The sequence below is a fragment of the Erpetoichthys calabaricus genome, chromosome 10 (assembly GCF_900747795.2).
Source record: "Erpetoichthys calabaricus chromosome 10, fErpCal1.3, whole genome shotgun sequence".
NCBI classification, from domain to species: domain Eukaryota; kingdom Metazoa; phylum Chordata; class Cladistia; order Polypteriformes; family Polypteridae; genus Erpetoichthys; species Erpetoichthys calabaricus.
In genome coordinates this window covers 78,681,407-78,704,467 of record NC_041403.2, presented here as the reverse complement: position 1 = coordinate 78,704,467, position 23,061 = coordinate 78,681,407, and the positions used below count along the sequence as shown (strand labels likewise).

Below are 23,061 nucleotides of genomic sequence, written 5' to 3'. Positions count from 1 at the left end.
AAGCTCCAAACTGGCTTCCTCTTACGCCCGCATACTCTTCTATATACCAACTCTTTAAATACAATCGTTTTCTATAACGGAGGAATGCCCCGATGCCCTTCAAGCGGTTCAGCCTCTTGATAGCGGGTGCTCAATGCCTGACCCCAGGGGTTGGCAAGCAAAGCAAGCAGGGGGCGTAGACTTAAAAACATTTCAGAATCATAACAGTAAATGAGTGCGGCTCTGTGTATGTCTGTGCCCAGTAATGGACTGGCACAATATTGAGGATTGTATTCCCAATCCTGAAACAGGAAATGGTTCTTGCAAAACATACTTACACCATCCTATCCAATCAACGGGTCTGAATACGGTGACGTTGCCATACGCCTGCTAGAGGGCCCTAGTGACACCAACTCAAAATCTGATTGGTTGAAGCAACAGTTTAATTGACATTTATTTTGTGTTAGAGCGCCTACAGAATGGATTGTGAAGGCCTCCGGGCAGACTTCATTGACTTTGACCCTGCCTGGCAACAAATGATGGCTGAAATGTGATTGGTTAAATGCTTTAATACGAAAATACATGTCTGGAAACAGCACAACCATCGGAAAAGCTATGAAAGGAAGTGGACAGACTATTTGGAATTATTTAATAAGTATTCATGGACAAAATATAATTAACATCAGTTTGTGATTCAGATATTTTTTTAGGCCAGCAGAGAAGGCCTTGCAGGCCCTGAAGGCCCACCACTGGTGTAGAGGTACTCACAAACCTTTGTTTATTTGCTCAGGTGTTCTTGTTTGTTTTAGTCATCTCAATATGACTTCAGGTTGCAGAGGGGAACATCTTTGAAAGTTGTTTTGTCTATGCACTGAGCAACTAATCAGACTATGTGACTTTTCTAAAATTGTTTTTGGCACTCAAAAAGGTGCCATCTACTGATTTATATAGTCCTACAAGGATAATGCAATGCTCACATGAAAGATTACAGAGAGATATAGTTACTGGAAAAACATGCAGTAATTAAGGGCAACAACCTGCCTGGTCTGTTTCTAATTTGTTTTATAGTTACTAGAGTTCTGTGTTGGTCAAGGATCATCCAGGTTTGAACATAAGGTTGCTCATATGTATGCCTTATTAATAGTATATTAGACCAAAGGTCAATTATTAACTTTTCCATAAGTTCTGGAACCTAGGTTAAAGAGTGGTTCTGTCCTGTCAAGTCCTTATCGCGAAATAATGGGTGAAGCACCCACTGATTGGACAGACCTGGAAGATCCAAATGATTAGAGAGAGCATGCTGGGAACAACTGATGAATTACTCACTTCATGAAAGCTTCTCTTTAGGAGATGCCAGGCACATAGAGTCTGAATGGGCCTGCTAGGATCTGTGCTGTTCTGTCATGGTTCCCAACCCAAGGAACCTTGGAAGAATGCTAGCTCTACATGAAGGTGAAGAAAGTGGTCATCCATTCTCTTATTAGTAAGAGGGTTTCCATATTTGATGAAGTACTGGGAAGTCAAAAAGACAGCAGCAACAATATTATTCAAACTAAAGACATGTTTGTGGGTGAAGTTTGGTGAGGACATGGAAAATAGGTTTTGGATGACCTGGAAGGAGTTCTGGCAAACCATTTGACAATTTAGGAAGGGTAGGTGGAACATCATTCAGGTGCTCTTCTCAGCAAGGGTGGGGAAATGTTGGCTTCAATTATGGATATCTTTAAGATGTGCTCTGAGGAACTCCTAAACACAGTGGACATGCCCTTCTCCTCGGTAACATAAACAGTGCTTGGTGTTGGCCTGATGTCTGTTGCTCAGATCACTATGGGTATTTAAACATTCTGCAGTGGAAAGGCCTGAGAGAAGCATGAGACCCAAATGAAAATGCTGAGAACCTTAGATGATGGGGGTTCATTTTGGCTAATAGACTTGTTGAAAGCTTATAGTGTTTAGCAAACAAGGGTAGTAGTCCCTTTTTAGAAAGGAGTGTATGAAGGTCTATGCCTGTCACTCAGCCTATGCCGAGATACTGGAATGGAACTGCCATCTGAAAGTTCAACTTCCATTATTATTATTCCAGGAAAAACAATGAAGAAAATCTCCTGGCTGAGGAAGCATGGACCAGCTCATTGCCCTTTCACAGATATTTGTTGGAAAACGGGAGTTTCCCAGTTTAAGCAATATAATCAGTGTAATTGTATCCCTTGGCTGGCCTGGGAATGCTTGGGAATTATCCAGGAAGAAGTGGAGGAGGTTGCTAAAGATATGTTGACCTGGTCTGTTCTCAGCTTATTGCTACTGAGACCCTCGAGAGAAAAAGTGGAGTGAAAATGAATAAATGAAAGATTTAAAGGCCATTTTGATATATTTGTGCATGATCCAAATACTAACACAACACAAATTTACAACATATAAAACAAGGAGAAAAAATTAATCCAATAAAAACATTAACAGAAAGACTTGATTTGCTGGTAGCATAAACGTTTTTTAAGAAATGCATTATCCCTCATATATTGCTGTAGTAATATCAATATCTATAAGAAGAAAATAACATAACATAATATCCTGAAAGCCACAATCCAGTATAAGGTCATAAGAAACTGAAGCCTGTCCCAAAAGCACTGCCACAATGCAGGAACCACCAGTCCATCATATTCATACACAAGCACACCTATAGAGAAAGAATTTACCTAACTTAACCTACAAATATTTGCTGATGTGGGATGGAACTGGCGTACTTCAAGGAAAACACATGCAGACATGGTGAGATCATGCAAACTCCACATGAACAACAAACAAAGGCACAGAATTTAAACCCAGTGTGATTCAGCAGTGCTAACCACTGCACCACTGTGCCACCCAACAATGCAATAAAATAGTTTTGTACTGCTATGGCTGTCATATAAATATATTGTTAAAAACTGTCCTATAAACAGTGTACACTTATTTGTCAATCAACTTTTGACATAATTTCTTCACTTGTCAAGTTTAAGAACATATCTATTCACAATAACTTTTATATTATTATTATAACAGAAAGCACAATTCTTAAACATTTTACGATGAAAATTAAAATATCTATTGAAAAGATTATACATAACAGATTAGTTTGAATATTCACATAGTCATAGTTTAAGTAAATTATTCCAGTTCAACTTAATATTGTTTATAAATATGACCTTAACATTCTCGTCTCATCCAAACATAGCGGTCTGTGAGGCTGCTCAAGGTCACGGACTCAATGGGAAATTGAAATCTGAGAAAAAAAGTCACTTTCTTTATTCTCTGATCCACTGTGCTCGAGAAAATAAATTTAATAAGAGAATGGCAAACCACTAAGTCCCGGTAAACCACACTCGCTTTAGGGCAGAATGCGTATTTTCTAACTTGCATTACTGCTTTAGGATTAGAAATCATTCTTTGATTTAAGTGATTTTCCGGAGATGCCCGACGGCTCTGGCAGGAGGGCGCAACGAAAAAGGCCGACAAATTACCGAGCCGGAAATGTCCGATGTTGGCCGAACACGAAACCTGTGTGGATGTTATGTGTGTGCGCGTCTTTTGAGTGAGGGAGACACAGAAAGAGCACGATCCACCGAGAGGAGAGAGAGAGAGAGAAAGAGAGAGAGGAGTGTGACTGAGTGAGTGAATGAGTGGGAGAAACTCGGAGAGACCCGCTGCTGCGAGGGGGAAATTACACCAGGAGAAAGAAGCAGGTTCTTGTTTCAATAAACAGAGCAAATAGCAATTATCCATCCCCTTGGATTATCTTTAAACTTCACACGGAGAGATAAAGCGGAGATTTTGATTTTATATACAATATCTGGATTCGTTGTTGGGTCAATGAATTAAAAAGGGTATATTCCTTCATTTGTTACACGCTGCAAAAAGCGAACCGAGGAAAGCGAAGTGCTCGCAAAAGCGGCGTGAGAAATGCAAGAGGCGGAAGGACGGAGACGCGGTGAGTTGTGTTGTTTTTTGGTCTTCTCCACTTGCCAGTTATTTTTTTTTTAATTAAAAACCTTCCTGTGTCTAATGTCCGTTTAGCGCTTCGGGAAGGTGTCTAAGCACGTCAGGAAGGAACTATCAAGGAGACTTTGATTTGCTTTTTATATTTCCCATATCATGATGTTAATAAGATAACCGTGGGAAACTTTTGCTTTAGCGAGTCTCCCGCGGAGGGGTGGAACAATTTATTACGTTTGTCCCAATATAGCAGACTATGTACGAGGGGTTTGTTTCAAATTTATCATTTCTACTTTGTATTCGCGACATGCGCCGTCTGTGCTCGCCTGTTGAACCGGTTAAAAAAAGAACAAGAGCAGGTAGTTGTTGGAGCCGTGCATTGCCTTTGAATTAAACAATACCTTGTTTACCATGTCATTTGAAAAAGAAAAGATACAATGTAGTGTGGGAATTGTTTTTGGATGTGCAGTAACTGTCTGCAGAGATCTGGGGGGATCGCTGTGCATACAGTATTTACACTTTATTGGGATGTCACAGGTATCACTATAAAAGAAACAAATCATTGGCCTTTCCCCCCGTCTCGTTTCTTTGAAATCGCTTCTTTTTTTATTCATTTGCTCAACAGAATGCTAGGTGATGTTGTTATGTTGCTTCGCATACGGCTTTTTTTTTAAAAGCATTGTTGCAACACTTACTCTAAAACGCATTAAAGGTGTGAACGGACTGCGGGATCACTTGGATCTGCGGTTATGTAAAATACATGGATGTCAGTGCTTAAGAGAATGCGCATCGTCTTTGACTGCACATCTCCGGGGCAAAGAGGCTCTGCTTGCCAAACTTAACTAACCGAACGATATACTGTAGATTAAACGTCGCCTTTCGTTCCGAAAGAAAGGGAGGAAAAAATAAGAGAAGTGAGAACGTCAAAACACGCCGCTTCGTTGGCATCTCTCTTGGGGGTTATGCGTTGGCATGAACTGAAATGATAACGTTTGGGTCACTGAAATAATTAAGAGATGGATCAAAAGCCAATCGTCTGTGTGTATATATATATATATATATATATATATATATATATATATATATATTTGGGGTCTTGTTCACATTACTTGCTTCGATTTACTCACACCGTCCGGACAGGTCCGGACCTAGTGGTCATTTATATAAATCTAGAAGGGAAACTAGAGGGAGAAGGTTAAATTTCCCAGCGCGTAACTATAGGTGGGAGTGCAGCGTGCAACCAGCTTAACTATAAAAAAAGACGTGTCTGCTCCGGGCTATCATTTTAATGCTGAGCTTTTAAAGATGATGGGAGAGACACATCGTGAGAAAGACAGGCTCCTCCGTGGAGGGATCTTCTTGTGGGTGTCTCTGGTCACTTAAGAAGGCTTTATCAATTGAATTAGATTAGGAAAAACCGGCTTAATATAATAAAGCATTATGCCGCAAGGACCACGAATCTAGATCGTGCCCTGGCAGAGGCGTGTATGTGACATTTTGGTGCTACGATACGAATTGGCTTAGGAAATTTAGAGCTAATGTAAGCTGGTTGGTTTGAGAAGCTGCGTCGTTTCAGTAAATAAGACGTCTGGTTAGAAAAGCAGTAAAAGCTGCTCTGTTTTTTTTGGTCTGGGGACGGGGCACTGAGATTGTTGAGGATAGCGTGAACCGTTACTTTCCCAATTTCCTTTCTTATTTGCGGTTTTTACCGCATGACGTGGTTGTGATTTGACAGAGTCACCACATAATGTATTCTTCTGCTGCTTCAAAATATTTTGCCTTCTTAACCATGCATTTATTGGAAAACACTTTAAAAATTGGGTATATATATATATATATATATATATATATATATATATATACCGTTACAATTGGTTTTAGCTTTTGTTTATCCGCATACAATTGCATTTACGCCAATTTCCGTCTAAAGATGGAATTTACAACCTGCTTTTTAATACTGATTTGCATGTATACGTTTTTGTGTGTGTATAGGACACACGCGCACAGAGGCTTGTAATTTTTTTTCTCAGTCTGATGTACTTGATAGAATTAGGTCTGCTTATAGCTATGAATGCATCTTGCATCCACACAAGTAATCCTGCCTGGATTTTTACAGAACCCCCCAACATTGAAGAACGTGTTTATAAACAATTGGTTAAAATAAAGTGAAGCCTTTCTCCTAATAAATAATTTGAAGTAATATTGTGATGCTTATTTGCCTATATTTTGTACCTGCCAGCTAAGGCTTATGTCTCACACAGCATATGCTGTGACAGTGATTTCTCACACTATATATATATTTTTTTAATTTAACAGTTAAGCCTTTCAACAACTGATGAACGTCTCCAATAGTTTTTGTTTATTTTACATATGGCATGACCCTTGCAGTAAGTGCAAATGGGATGACTGTGGTTAATGGATGACAGTTCCTCTCCAGGAGAACGCTGGAGACTCCATTTAGAAAAGACTGACTGAGGCAAATGCAATTTAGTGCATTTTGCAGATCCATATTTACTCATCATATCTTAGATATAACAGAATTACATAGCATTAGTGATACAGAATAAAAAGTTCTCTTGTCAGACTGTTGGAAAGAAAGCATTAAATCTGATTCATCCCTGGAGTTTTAGAAGAAACAAGAGCATTAGTGATTTCTACGTGGAAAAGAAAGGAATAAATCAGCTTCAGTAGCTTGGTAAAGCCGTGCAAGCAACTAGAGCAGACAGGTGCCATAAATGCATAGTTGTCACCTTCCTTATTTATTTTTTTAAATGGCCTGCTTCAGGCCCTACATAGCTTACAGTTAAGCCAAAGTTCGTCACAAATTAGTTTTCTTGCAATAAAAATGACTTTCAAATGTCAGGGTTACCAGTGGAGAGTAACAACATAAAACACCAACAACTTGTTCTTTCTGCAGGGAGTGAATTATCTGGCTTAGCAAATAAAATGATCTGTAAGCAGACCTACAGGGGGTAGGAATGGCATTCTTGGACGAGAATCAGGCAGCGTTAATGCTTCCAGTTATGCAAGCTCACTGAGTTCCGGTCTTTTACTATCCCTCTAAAAGACACTTTGTAAGGTTTGAGGTTTGCAGATCCTGAATGTGCAGCAAGTTATCTCGTTCTCTCATTCTAACCCCCCCTACCCCCCCCACCCCAAATTAATGGATTCTTCATCACTAGTAAGGAAAGGCCTAGTTACACGCTACTGAGATGTAAGTTGATGGGAAACGAGTGTTGCTTGCAAAGTAAAAGAAAAATCATTGTACCACTTCAGTATGGAAGCCAATTTGGCACAAGTGTCATGTACACAAGAGTTTACAAAGAAAACAGAAAAACTAAGCAACATATGGTGTTCTCTGCATGTTCAAAGTGTGGTATACAATTAGTACTCGTAATGATGAGGAGAATGTCCCTGCTACTGTCACGAGGTTACAGTCAGGAGACCCAGGATAAAGCTGTGTGATGAATTTTAGACTAAGAGATGTGTGGTGTTTGCAGCTATTACTGGAGGCCTAAGGGGATAGGAGTGAAGGACAGAATTGCTATGAAAATGCTATAGCACCTTAGTTATTTGCAAGGTTGTCAAAGAAAACAAATGGTGTGGATGTACTTGGGCTGTGTAAAGTAGGGGTGACCTGGGCAAAAAACCCACGTGTTTTTCTAGAAGCAGAAAGATGCTTGCAGTGTCAGTGTGCTGGGGCCACAAAATATAAATCAGCCTTGATGGTAAAGTTTAAAAAAAAAAAGAAAATGAAATGCTACTCCCTGATGGGCCCAATTATCAGTTATAACTGCAGTGTAACCTATGATTGCTTCTGAGCTGCTTGCTGCTGCTTGTATTGTACTGCCCAGCATGTTTGGAAAGAGGAAAGGTTATAAAGTTGAAATTAGATAAGTTAACACAGAGCTAACATGCTGCTGGATTGTGGGAGGATCCAGCAGGCTCACCAGGGAGAAGTCCTTTTTGTGTGCTGATGTATTGCACAAATATTGATATTATCTTCAATTTGCAATTCCTTTCATGGGGAGCACCTACACAGATCCCGTTACTGCTATATTTTCTATCCAGTAGTCAAACTGAGGACAGACAGGTTGCTTGAGTGAGTCAGTGCTTGACCTGTAATCCTGTCTTACAGTCCAGTTACTCACTCGTTTGGCTCCTGCCTGCTTCTCATTAATGGTCATGGTCATAGTGCAGTTATGAAAGAAGCAATATGAAATAAAGATTAATTGAATAGATGTGTCTAAACTGAGGGATAGAAAGTAGTTTATAGTTAATGGAAAATTTGCCTTTCTCTTTTCCTATTATTGTGGCAAAGGATCATTTATAGCTTGCCATATTTTACTCATTTGCAGTAAACCTTTGTCTGTTCCATATGAATCATTTCTCTTGTTTTTCTGGGTCACAAATTGAGCGCATTGGATGAGGTTGATTGTGTGTCTGTGTGTGCATGTGTTTTTATTGTGGTAGCAGTCAAAGAAGATGTAAAATGTTTAATCATTGACAACTTGCACTATTTAGTAGGAGATAACTGGCCCTCATTAGGCAGTATTATTCAGCCTGTTATGTTTTCCATTTGTCTAGCAAAGCACTGTGTTGCTTGAATGGCATCTTATTTATTTATTTTTCTCTTTATTGATTTTAATTTTTTTCTGGTTGCTCAGCTGAAAAAGATGAGCTGGGGGTCTGACAGTAGTGTAACTCTAATAGCAGTTTAAAAAATATTTAGAAGTCTCACAGCACTCTCCCAGCTGTCACAATTTTAATCTATTTACAGATTATATGTAACCCCTGGTTGTCGGCTTGTAATGAAAATAGCCCCATACCTATGTAGGTACTCTTGCACCACTTTAAAGCCTAGAACATTTCTATATGTGTTCTGGTTGTGTCCACCTGTATTGTCCCTATGGTCTGCTCTTACCTGTCTTCTGTACTTAATTGTCAATTTCCCATATGTTCTTGTATCTCTGCCTCTGCCTTGTTAGGCAAGTTTATCCCTAACCAGTACCAAAGAGAAGATTAGCTTTGGATACCATATCAACTAAACTTCTGTTTGTTTCAAGATGAAACCACCTAGTTAACTTGCTCATCAGTTGCTCAAGACTTTTTATAACTTTATTGATTTGGAACCATCTGCAGCTTGTATCCAAAAATCTTCACACAAACTTATGTCTAACTGGGAACATCAGTGGTGGTTGAAGTACTTTTATTTAAACTACAGTACCGTCTGTTATTTACTAGGAAGGATGGATGCAGTGGTTTTCCTTCATATCATGCCCATAGGGAATATGAGGAGGGTGAAGGTTTTAGAAGTAGTATTGATCTTCTACTATTGTATGTAAACACTCCATTCCCTCTACTGTTGTTTTGTTAATGGCATTCAATGTACACTTCTCTGGTAGGGAGGTGGGGTGTGGTGGTGTTTTATAATATAGTTCTGTATGTTTTCTTTACTTTTCTTATTAATAAAAAATGATCACAAAAAAGAAGTCTCACAGCATTTCATCTATCAAATGAGGATAGATAGATAAATAAGCAATACATTTTTTGTGATAAATTGTTCCAAAGGTGGATCCATCACATAATTTTATAAAATGCACGTGTGGTATAAAGAATATAGAAAACAGACCATTCTCTTTGTTTTTCCTCTACGTGTATAATGATATGTTTAGTGGTCTTGGCCACACCCTGAGGTCCATGCCTGTCCACTGTGAAAGGTGCTCTTTGTCTTATTGATTGGTGTTTGTAAAGAGGAGTGGCAAGATGATTTACACTCCAGCTTTTTTTTTTTGCTGTTTACCAAAAATGAAAAGGCACAAACCATGCATCATTGTGAAGTAGTGGTCACAGTAAATCTCTAGAAAAACAGTCCAATAAACAGCACATCAGCTAAATCTGGATATCTGTTAGAACTTTGCTTAGAACTAGAAACATCAGAGCAGAACACATGTTCTTTGACACAGAAGTCATATAGCTGTAAAGGGAATGTTGCAACTTTTACTTGTATCTGCTAACAATCAGTAAAGGATCAGATTTGGAGATCAGATAATTTGGTGATATCAGTTGTGCACTTCTTTCACTCCGCCATTAATTTTAGGGGTTAGCCTTGGCCCAGTTTAGCAGTCATGTTCCTGGGAAACAGGAAGATGCTAATATTGAGTGACATCATTGCCTGTATACAAAGTAGTGTGTCAAATAAAGCTGATGCTTCAACATGAGCTTGGATTTCCCTTACTCATTATATAGTATTCCTTTCATATTCTGGCTTTTGAACTTCTCAGTTTCTTTTCTTTTTTTTTTTCTTCAGAACTCATGTTTGTTGTTTTTGTTCTCACTTTCTGTTGTTGTTAATGATCTTGCCTGTCTGATTTTTTTTTTCTTTTTTCTATAATGCAGTTGTGATGTAATCCAAACCTTTAGTATAAACTAATGCTTTTCTTTCACTTGGCAATATGCCTTTGTCTGGGGAGTACTTTAAATCTGGACTGTTCAACTCTGATTTTTAATATTAGTTTATCAGTTTAGAGCATAGTTATCATTCAGTTGGACAGCTTTGTACATGAAATGGCATTACAAGCAGTGGCCTAGCAGGTCAGGAACTGGTTTTTACATCCAAAGTTTATCGTGTATAATTCTGTTACTGCCCTGTTCACTGCTTGTCTGCCGAGTAAGTCATTAGACCTGCAAATGTGCCATAATTCTACAAATTCTTTACAGTGTATGGAATGACATCAAATTGTGCCATATATATGAACATTATTCAAATAGTGTACATTACTTTTAAATTCAGTGGCCCATAGCAGATTATTTTATACTTCGTTATGCTCAATTTTATAAGTCAATGAAAATATACAATGCAAGAAAAAAATACCAGTCTGGTATTGGATGAAGGACCTGTACAGAATGTTTAGCAGATATGAAGATTATTACAGGAGTTTATTTATTCAAGCTACAATTGAAAAGAACAAATGAAGGAAAGAGAATCTGGTGACAGCAGGGCTAAAATATATTTGCAGGGTTGAAATGTGTAGTATCTTCTGGGGAAGAGTTTGGCTTCAAGCATCTTTCACTTACAGGAGTAGGATAGAGGTGTATAGAAATACAATGTATTACTTATATTAGTTCTATAAAGAGTTTGATTGTTTTTACTTTAAACTTCGAACCCAGTACTATTTATCTGTTAGGAAGTAGCTGGTATTATATTTACATTTATTTGCTTAAAACAGTAGGTTTTCAATTGCTTCTTCAAACACGTGGAGGGAGTCAGCAGTACGAATGGAGGTGAGCTGTTCATTCCACCAACTAGGAGATAGATATGAAAAGAGTTCGGGTTGTGCTTTGATACCATGTAGAAGTGGCCTTACCAGACATTGTTCACTGGAATGCCTGAGTTGGTGAGAAGGAGCATAGTACCCCATCAGTGTCTCCATATACACAAGTGCTGGCTCATGGACTACTCTGCTAGGCAAGCATCAAGGATATGAACATAATATGTGCTGCTACAGCGAGCCAGTGTAGTGACCTGAAGAGAGAGGAGTGACATGCTCCTGTCTTTGCTGGTTGAATACAGCCATTTTGGGTCCTCTGCAGTGGCTTGAGGACAAATGCGGGTCCTCCTGCTAGTAGTGAGATGCAGTTTACTGATGTCTATAGCCTGTGATCTTCTTCATACAGTACATTTTACAAGAACACATTCTCTGTTCTTCTCTAGTACTGTATGCTGACAGTTTAGACATCTCCTGCTGTTTTATGGCTGTCTACAACCATAATTCTCAAATGTATTGCAGAGAAACTATGATCATTTAAAGTCATTCTAGCTCTGTTCAATGTTGGTGGTAAATTCGGAACTATTTAGTGTTTAGTAATACAGTTAAATGACTATTCCCAGACCAGAGGATGCTTAGTATTTTTTTTTACTTCAATGTATATTTTAAATATTATTACTGTCAATAAAGCATATATTGACCAATACTGTGCTCTTGTAGAGATAAAAGGATTTCTCCTGGTTACATAAAGTCTTTTTACAACTACCTTGTTTAATATAGTGTCCTTTATATTAAATAGTATCAAAGAACACATTGGAGAATTTCGCAATTTGTTTTGTTTTTTTATATGGTTTTGCTTGTGGAAAAAGAGCTTTAACATCTGTGAGGGGCACAATAATACAATTAGATATATCTGTCATTCAGGATATAATTTCAAAATAAGTTAAAACTAACAGCTAAATAAGTAATTGTGACTTGTAATATATACATATGGCTTCATGTGGTTATAAGCCATTATTTCAGAAAATGTATTCTAAATAAAAAGTATGTATTTTGATAAAAATGCTTGAAGTTTGCAGTTTATAGTCTTCAAACCCCACACGAGAATTATACTGTACAGTATGTGTCACAGTCTGCACAATCAAAAGGTTGTGTTAGCTGAGAGATTAAGAAAGAGTACAAGACAAAAAGGTGGTCAAGAAGGAGACTTTCTGAATTTAGTGTTCACTGGTGGCCAGGGCTGGCTACATATTCACCACACTAGGTGACTGACTTATTAAATTATATAAATCAATATACAGTAATCCCTCGCTATATCGCGCTTCGCCTTTTGCGGCTTCACTCCATCGCGGATTTTATATGTAAGCATATTTAAATATATATCGCGGATTTTTTGCTGGTTCGCGGATTTCTGCGGACAATGGGTCTTTTAATTTCTGGTACATGCTTCCTCAGTTGGTTTGCCCAGTTGATTTCATACAAGGGACGCTATTGGCAGATGGCTGAGAAGCTACCCAACTTACTTTTCTCTCTCTCTTGCGCTGACTTTCTCTGATCCTGACGTAGGGGGATTGAGCAGGGGGGCTGTTCGCACACCTAGGCGATACGGACGCTCGTCTAAAAATGCTGAAAGATTATCTTCACGTTGCTACCTTCTGTGCAGCTGCTTCCTGAAGCGACATGCTGCACGGTGCTTCGCATACTTAAAAGCTCGAAGGGCACATATTGATTTTTGATTGAAAAACAAACTCTGTCTCTCTCTATCTCTCTCTCTCTCTTTCTCTGCTCCTGATGGAGGGGGTGTGAGCTGCCGCCTTCAACAGCTTTGTGCCGCGGTGCTTCGCATACTTAAAAGCCAAACAGCCCTATTGATTTGTTTGCTTTTCTCTATCTTTCTGACATGCTCTGCTCCTGACGCGCACTCCTTTGAAGAGGAAGATATGTTTGCATTCTTTTAATTGTGAGACGGAACTGTCATCTGTCTTGTCATGGAGCACAGTTTAAACTTTTGAAAAAGAGACAAATGTTTGTTTGCAGTGTTTGAATAACGTTCCTGTCTCGCTACAACCTCCTGTGTTTCTGCGCAAATCTGTGACCCAAGCATGACAATATAAAAATAACCATATAAACATATGGTTTCTACTTCATGGATTTTCTTATTTCGCGGGTGGCTCTGGAACGCAACCCCCGCGATGGAGGAGGGATTACTGTACTGTAAATATATCAATAGGCATACTGTTTCACTATTTGTCTTGTATATGCCTTGTCAGCAACAAATAGTTTTAAAATTTTTTTTTCTTATGTACATATGTATTTATTTATTGATTGATCTATTTCTGATTTGCAGACATTCTTTTTTCTCCTTGCATAGAAAGCTGAGTCACCATGCATTTTACATACTGAGCAGTATTTAATAAATAAGCATTTCATTAATGAACAAATCCAATTTTGGATATTTTCTTGTTTAGAATATGACATTGTTTCTCCTGTTATTGCATTTATCTCTTGGGCCTTGTAGTATATCCCACACAGGAAAGCTTCATATGATTACTTTCTTGTAGCTTTCTTGTTGTTAGATGTCACCTTTGGATTTTACTGTGATCAGCAAATATCCTATTTCTCTTTTTTCAAAGGCAATTCGGCAATAAGATACATAAACAAAAATATTTTCAAAAAGCTGAAAAGATATTATTTGCGGAAGGCTGACTTGTACAGTTTATAACTGTAAAAAAACCAAGCTTTGTTAATGCTGTAAGACAAAGAATAATACGCTTGAAATGATGAAGTGAAACCAGTGGTCCAGGGAGGCATTCCTCTTATGGTGTGGAATAAACATTCAAACTGATCACTGTAATTGTGGTTAATTATTAAGTAATGAATTTTACAAAGAAGAATAGAGTAGATCCAGACTTTTTTTTTTATTAGGAGAGACTTTTAAGTGGGATGTAATTTTAGTAAGCACAGGGGTGTGTATCTTCTAATTCTAGCATGCTGTAGTTCCTCAAATTTTAGTGCTGGTTTGACTTCTGTGTGGTTTCTTATGTAAAATCCCAGATGAAGCTGGCCAAAGAACACTTCATCAGCAGTTTTTGTTTGCCACCCTATGCAGTTTCCTTTTCTATGCCATGGATGATTTTCGCACATTCTCAGATGTAATCGGACATGTGAACATTGCAACAGAGGCCTGTTTAGTATTTTTTAAGTGAATCTAGGACTAGAACTGGGTGTGCCTAAAAGCCAAGACCATATTGCAAATAATTTGTTTGCTAGTAACTAGCCAGTGTCCGCTCTTTGAGCTTATCTGTTCAATTGTGAGGCAAAAAACACTAGTTAGTTTTATGCCTAATATAGGGTTAAAGGTTAAGTGTAAAAAGTGGACTTTCAAGGTGCAGTTTATTTAGTAAAAGGAAAATGAGAACTGTATTGTCTAGTTAGTTTTTTTTGTTTTGGAGCAGTTTATGCATCACAAACAATATAACAATAATTATTGTAATGAATCCTAATTGTGCTAATCTGCTGCTGATTATCTTGTTTGAAGAGGTTCAATCTAAAGCAGTGAGTAGATCATCTGGGCAGAATTTCATGATTTGAGTGGAACAAAGACATCATAAATGTTATCAACAAAATGAAAACAAAACTCCCATCAACAAATTGTGTTTTCATAACACAGTACACATAACATTCCCAGATCCATCAACTCTAATTCATGGTCGGCTATACCAACACCATTGAGAACAGGGAGGGAACCAGTTCTGGACAGATTTTCAGTCCAAAATAAAACAAAAATTATGGCAGTAAGTGGTTGTTGCCAAGGAAGTGTAGACCCATGTTATAAACCTTACCATTATTATTATTTTTATTTCATGACCATTAAGCAGCAGTGTAACAAAAAACATCATTTAGATTGCAATTACTAAATAATAAAAAAAAAAAAAAATCCGGGCATACCAAGTCTTTTTGAGCATATAGCTGCAGATAACATTTTTTTTAGGTTTAAATACTCATATATACATTTTTTATAAAGAGTTCTCAAGTTTTTAAAATAGTAACATGCTTTTGTTAAGAAACTTTACTCCTAATTTGCATTGCATATGCACTATGGTATAAAACCTGGAGGAGTGTGTACCAGTTATATGTCTGGTCGTGCGGTCTCGTGGCCTGGAACCCCTACAGATTTTATTTTTTTCTCCAGCCTTCTGGAGTTTTTTTTTTTTTTTTTCTGTCCACCCTGGCCATCAGACCTTACTCCTTTCTATGTTAACTAATGTTGTCTTATTTTAATTTCTTATTTTGTCTTTTATTTTTCTTCTCTTCATTATGTAAAGCACTTTGAGCTACTTTTTGTATGAAAATGTGCTATATAAATAAATGTTGTTGTTGGTCACTATGAGGCACTCTTTTATCTACCTGGGACTGACTTATCTGAAATGTTGAAATATGGTGACAGAGGAGCCAGGTTCCTCCCTAAGAAAATAATCACAAGCAAGTTACTTGTTTGAACAGAATTCTGTTCCTCAGTGAAAAACATGTTTATAATGTTGACATGGAAGGTGTGGGTTCAAAGTCAGTATAAAACAAAAGTAACTGATGCCTTGCAGGCAAGGAAATATATATACATACACATTCCCCTTTATTTCCTCTTGGTTGAGGGAGAAAATGGCTATTAGTCTAAATATACAAACAACAGGTACAAGATCTTAAAAGTTAGTTTGGTAGTATCCTAGGTTCTCGTATAAATTATAATGCAGCTGCCAACTACCTCTTTCTGTTGCTTTTTTTTTTAGTAAATTTCAAGTCATAAGAAGATTACATCTTGCCTGAAGAAGGGGCCTGAGTTGCCTTGAAAGCTTGCATATTGTAATCTTTTTAGTTAGCCAATAAAAGGTATCATTTTGCTTGGCTTTTCTCTAAAGTCATAAGAATAATTTCATTCTGCCAATACACAGTATATTTTCAAACTTCTCTTTTGGGGGATTAAATATCTGATTTTGCGTGCGGAATGACAGTTTGCATGTCCATAGTGAATGAGTGTCCTTTGTTTTTCTGTGTTCTGGTTATCTCTAATGCTAATGGCAGCAGTAATCTTACATTTGGTTGGCAGTAGGGCAGCTCCCTTAATGTTACTGTGCATGACCTTAAAACACTTTATAAAACCATTTAGAATATTGCAGCTTAAAAAAATGTGTATTAAATGAACTAAATATAGGCTGTACTGTAAAGCCAGCAAACCATGCAGTGACAGGCATGAATAGACATAGGAGAAAATAACTAAGAAGGAATAAAGGAATTTGCCTAAATAATGTTTGATTTTAATGTGTATATAATATTTAATGTCTTAATTTTGAAGCCAAACAGTTCTGATAAACACTTACATACATCACTATAAATCTAAACTAAGCAAGAAGTTTGTAGAGACATTGAGAGTTGTGCAAGATTACACAAGCTAAATGCCTTGCACAGCAGTGACTAGAATTTATTTTTGTGCATTTAAATTTTTTTCCAGATATATGTATCACAAAAGAAATTTTATAATAATGCAGTCAAACTTGCATTTCAATAAACAAAATAGCGCAATCGGAAACATAATCAATCACATACTGTATATCACAGAAAGAGTTAAGATTTGAATTTACAGTAAGACTAGAATTTTAATTTTTCAACCTCCCGCACTTAATAGCAGGGACTTAAATATGATCCAGTGCAGCTAGAAAGATAGGGAAATATGATTTTGCCTTTTGAAGGCTTATTTGGTCAAAGTATTTGGCATGTGCCTACACTGGCCAGCAACACTTCATGCCAAGTTCCTTTTCTTAGTGCACCGCCTCTGACAAAATTCATTTTTTACTGTGCATTCAGTACAAGGGTGTGCTTGTTTAGTGTGGTCAGTATCTAAAGTTGAGTTTATAGACCTTAATAATTGCAGACACAGCAATAATGCACTATATAATTTGACTTAGTTATTTGATAGTTTGTGTTGTGAGTCTAAAGGAAAGTTAAGTGAAGTCTAGTTTTGGAGACACCTTTCCTTTCCTTAATTTGTTTAAACGTGCAGTTTCCCTGTGATCAAGGGTTTTGGGATTGATTTAGTTTAATAAATTGTCATTAATAAAAAAACATTTAGACTCTTAGGATTGGCTCCTTGCTTTTGACATTTTATACTTGATTAGATTTCATCCTTATGGGACCAGAATTAGATTATGTGGTTTGAAAAGGTTGTTAGAAATAGTAATTAAACCAGTATGCATATTTTGGCCAAGCACTTCTTACAACAGTTACTACTTTACTATATCTACTAGTTAGCACATTTGGGTTTCTTGGCTCATACCTATTTAGCTTCTGCTTTAAAATCATGTACATGTATATGCACCTATCTTATGGAACTGGAGATAAGGCTGCATTTGGTTCAACTTAACTTGCATTATGTGTTCTGCAAAGCATCGAAAAATATGAACAAAGTGAAACTAAATTCTTTACCAGCAGACCAGTTTTCCCAATACAATCTTTTCCTAAACAAACTCAAAGGATGGTTACCTTCTGTTGATTGCCGAAGTACAGTACGTGTGTGTGTGTATTTGTCTCTGCAAGAGACCTGACTCACTCTTGTAGCTTATGTATTATATTATTTGCTTTGAATGAATTAATTCTTTTTACTTTAGAGATGTAACATTTCCTTTCTATCGTCAATATAACTCAGTCTGTTTTTGTTTTTTTATATTGTTTTCAGATTCCAAAAGTGCATTCCTAAAACATAAAGAGCTCCCTTACTAGTCAATGATTCAATAGCATTAGGTCTCCTGCTTTTGTAAAGCTGTATTGTTTTTCATTGCTTTCCCAGCAATAAGCTCTTTGTGAGGTAAGGAGTTCTTGATCAGTGTAATAAACCGGGAAGCATTAAATGGATAAGTAATAGACAAGTACTGTACAAGGGCAGTCACATAGCTCTGCCACGTCTCAGTTGCTTGCAGGAGGCAAGAATTTTGTTCTTGTCAGTCTTGCAAATGAATGTCACTGACGCACAAGAACGTGACATGACTGCCTTCTTTGGGTCACATTACAAGTTAGAGAGCAACAGAATTTTAACTAAAAAGCTGTTCTTTCCTAATTACTAGCTTGCCTTTCGTGAATGTTCCCTTGTTTTATTTATCCAGGAGTGATTGATATATGAGTGTGTGTATGTATATATGTATATAGTACAATATAATATAATATAATATAATATAATATAATATAATATAATATAATATAATATAATATATATAAAAAAAAATGTGTGTGTGTGTATATATGTTATGGAAAGTTCAGCCCAGGCACAGTGACTCAAGTCCACACGACTATTTCTTTCTTTCTTGCCTTTACACGACACTGTGCACAAATCACCCACAACAATGGCTCAGTCTCTTCTTCTTTTCTTCCTTTTTCTCTATTTTTCTGCCTTTTCTTCTCCCGCCTCCACTCCTCCACACAAGCTCTGTCCACCACCTCCCGAATCCAGCCCCTTGAATTCAGTGTGGTGGCCTCTTTTATATTGCACATGGAAGCACTCCAGGTGCTCCACGATGAATATCCGGCAGCCCTTCCTGGTGTGGCAGAAGTGCCACACGGACACCTGGAAGCACTGCAGGTGCACCCAGATCCTCCCCTAGAAGCACTTCTGAGTGTGGCGGAAGTGCTGCACTCAAGGGCTCCGGCATTGACCAGTTGGCCACATGTTCCAACAGGGTTGAGCTTCCAAGCTCCGATCCTGTGGCCCCAATACAAGCCAGGGGGGTTGCCCTTTCATGTTCCCGGGGAGGTATTGCTTCTCTCCCAATCCTTCCATAATGAAGGCATCCTGGCCAGGCAGGGGCCCAAGCCATCCGCAACAATGTGTGTGTATGTATTTTTATTTATTTATTATTATTTTTTTAATAGTGCTAATTACAAACAAGTAAATCTGAACTCTATATACTGTATGTCTAATGTTTATGTGAAAATGGTTAAAAAAATTTTTTTACAAAACCTTTAAAATAATTTCAGGAGTTTGTTAGTTCATTGGAAACTGGCTGAGAGGAGTGATGAGCACATTTGCAAACTAGATGTGCTTGTTAGGTTCAATATGTTGTCCGTGGGTATATGACATTTCCACATCTTCTGTACCACAAAAAAACTGAATTCTTTGTTTAATGAGAGATTAGTACTATAAGGCTGAGGTTAACACTGCCAAGGTTTGAATCCTTCATTTATGTATTGTCTGTGTGGAGTTTGAACATCCTCTTTATGTCTGCATTGGTTTTCCTCCCACATCCCCAAAGAAATGTGCTTGGGTTAAGTGGTGACACTAAATGGTTCTTGTGTGAGTGCAAGTGTTGGTATGTGAATGAGTGGTCGCTGTGATGGGCTGTGGCCGTGTCCATGGTTAATTTATGTGTTGCACCCAATGCTGCAGGAATAAGCCTGAACTGGATTAAGCCAATGTCAATACTGGAAAAGCTGATGGGCATTTCAGTACGGACATAGTGAAAATAAACAAGAATCAGATTTATCATATTCTCTTTGCATGTAGTGTGGTGTAGTGGTTAAGGCTTTAGATTTCAAATTATATGATTTGTGTGTTCAAATCCTGCTACTGAGACTGTGTGACCATGAACAAGTCAGTTCTACCTGCCTGTGGTCTAAACTGGAAAACCAAAAGAAATGTAGCCAAATGTATCTCAAATGTTGTAAGTCACCATGGATAAAGTTGTCAGTCAAATAAGCAAATGTAAATGAATTTTAAAATACATACAGATTACGTAAATGAAAAAGTCACATTCATTTACAGGGAATTATGGTAATGTGGTCTCTTGACCAAATGTTTGGACCTTGCAGTGTTCAGTGTGCATGTTCTGCCATATGTTTTAAGCTAATGCTTGATTTGTGCATAGTGCTGTTGGGATAGGCTCCAGGCTCCCATGACCCTGAATTGGATTACATAGCTCTGGGAATGTTATATTTGTAAGGTGTCAGAAGTGGCCATCCATTACTGAACGAAGAATGTTGTGCATGCAAGCTGTGGGATACTGGGAATAGATATTAAATACTGACAAACAGTACTTACTATTAACAGTGTCTGCAATCTCACATTAAAGCTATCCATGGATGCCACTGTGTTATCAGCTGTTGGATTCTGAATTGTACATTATCCTTTCTCCAGGTTGAGTTTTGACTGGCATTAACTTTTAATCCTTGTGTAATGAGTAGGTTTACTGTAGCATTACCTGTGGCAAGTATTTAGCACACTTGATCAAACCACTGAAGGCACATGTTTGCATGCATTTGTGATTTGTTATGCTTCTCAGTGGGAGCTCATCCCTGTTTGGAGGTTTTAGTGACTTTTGTATCTAGCTATGTTTCCTCGGCAGGTGGTGTCTTTTGGCATTGTATGGATGCAACTAGATTTTTTCCTTCCAAGAAAATATTGATAATTTACCTCATTCTTCTATAAGTGTGCATTTAATGTTTGAATCTGTCGTTTGAAAAAAAAAAAAAAAAAGTGCTACAGTGAACATGAAAACTCTGTCCTCAGATGGGCAATTTAGCAACTACTGGATACTTTTATGTTAGAAAGTCTTAATTAAACAATGTGTAATGCAATGATAATGCTACAACGTTTAATGTTTGTTAAGGGTTTTTATTTTTCTTCTTGTCTTAAGGATTTACAAAAGAGAATAAGAGACATTTCCTTCCTTAAGCTTGAGTCAGGAATAATTTTTCCCCACCTAACTGGTTTTAGTAGGTGGTCAGCCATCTTGCAATAAAACTGATCTATTGTTGCCTTTTCCTCAATGTAAAGGAAATCTAATAAATAATATATGTAAGCTCAATCACTGAATTTAGAAGAGTGAACAAACCATAAAAGGAAATAGAAACAGCATGTAGATATGGCAGGATATCCCAAAGCAAAAAGCTCTAATAATAACACATTGGTGGTTGAGACATTCAAGAAGTGTTACAGCCCAAATAAGCAATTGGTTAATGGCTGTTTCAAAATGCCCTATCAATTAGATTACTTTCAGGAAAGTATAGTGGCAGTGTGGCCTATGCTGGCATAGTGGTGCAGAGGGCAGCTCTGTTGACTCAAAACTAGAGTCTGAGGTTTGAGTCCACCAAGAGCACTGTGTGCTCTCCCTGTGTCTGTAAGTTTTTCTGTTGGTACTTTGCTTTTCCTCCAGCATCCCAAAGATGTTGGTATTAGTTTAAATGTTGACTATACGTTGGCCCAGTGTATGTGTGTATGTGTATGTATGAGTGAGTGTGCCCTAAGACAGACACATATCCCACCCCCCCCCCCCCCCCCAATCTGAGTTGGGGATGCTGCTGAGAAAGACTCCAGCTCCAATAACCCTGAGCTAATTAAAGAGATTTTGATAATAGGTGGCTAAAACTCAAGACTTTCAGAAACATTAACTAGAATTGACAAGGGGCATCATTTATAAAAGTTTGCATGGACTTGAGCGTAAAAGTATGCACATGGTGCAAAAACAGAAAAATGCATATGGTAAAAAAAATCTTGATTTATAAAGCCTGGTATATGCATATTTCTACACAATCTACCCTTTATAAATCGCAGTTACCTTGTAAATATGCATTTTTGGACAAGCCTCAAACACTGCCCTGAAACATCTATATATGGAGCAGACTAATCAACCTTCTACACATGCAATCACAATGTTGCAGAACTTCATTGGCTGGTAGATCAAATCCCTGCCACCTGCATTCTAGAGTACCACAGCAGCGAGCACAAGATCATGTGCACCATTATAGCACCTGTCCTCTGGGTTCTGGGAGTCAGGGAGATGTATAGGGTGCCAGTGTCTGAGCGGGTAGCTGCTATCACACGATTACTGCTCCAATTAATAGTAAAGGCCATATGAAACACTAAGGGTTAATTCAGTTACCTTATAATTAATCCATTCAACATGTGCAGTATTGTCATGTTTGTTAACACTACTTTGCCTCAAAATAAAGGAATCAAAAGTTGACCCAGGTCACAAGATACGACTTTGTGAGTCACATCTTGGCATCATAGATGACTTGTTCGTTAAAGGAATGTCACTGCTCACACATAAAGGCAGCAGCGTCATTCTCACAAGGTGCCCTTATTGCAATATGAGTGCAGTAAAGTGCTTTGATTACTTTAGGAGAACCCGACAGAGCTGCCAATTGCATTATTATGTTCCGGTCAGTTAATGACTTCAAGCACGGCAGGCTTGATGAAGTGAAGCTTGGCAGAGATACTCTTGATCTGTTTCGAAGTTCCTTGGTAATTAACAACAGGTAGACTATATAAACTGATGAGAAACCAAAAAGTTTTTCAGTTCAAATATGCAGCAATGGCCCTCTTAAAATGGAACAAAAATACAGTCTTAACATCATATTAATCACTTTGGTTGGGGTGTTTGCCACGTCAATTCACATTATGAGGTGAGATACAAAAATAACCGGACTGGTAAAAAAAATATATTTATTGATGAATTACAGCATTCTAAACATGGTCACCTTCTATATACTCCTCCTCCCGATCTCTACACAGTGAAACAGTGCTGGAAGTGTTCTTGTTTGAGGCTCTTCAACAGGCTTGCCGTTTTTGTCTTCACTTCATCCATTGAAGAAAAATGTGTTCCCTTCAGGTCACTTTTGATTTTAGGTAACAAGTAAAAATCACAGGGAGCTAAATCGGGTGAATGGGGAGGATGATCTAGGACAGGAATGTTTTTGTCAATCAAAAAACTGCTTTACGGAAAATTCATGAGAAATTTCATTTGATTCGCTGTTCGATTTTTTTTTTTTTTTTTCACCCAACATTATCTTGGCAACTCATGTAGCG

General features: G+C 37.7%; 1 protein-coding gene across 1 annotated transcript in view; it reads left to right on the top strand.

Moving 5' to 3' along the window:
- Window positions 1-3,580: 3,580 nt before the first annotated feature.
- The window catches only part of ptprfa (protein tyrosine phosphatase receptor type Fa), a 589,562-nt gene continuing 570,081 nt past the window's right edge, over window positions 3,581-23,061 (top strand). Inside the window, exon 1 of the mRNA XM_051933282.1 lies at window positions 3,581-3,943. The gene's annotated coding sequence lies outside the window, so the exon portion shown is untranslated. The remainder of the gene's footprint in view (window positions 3,944-23,061) is intronic.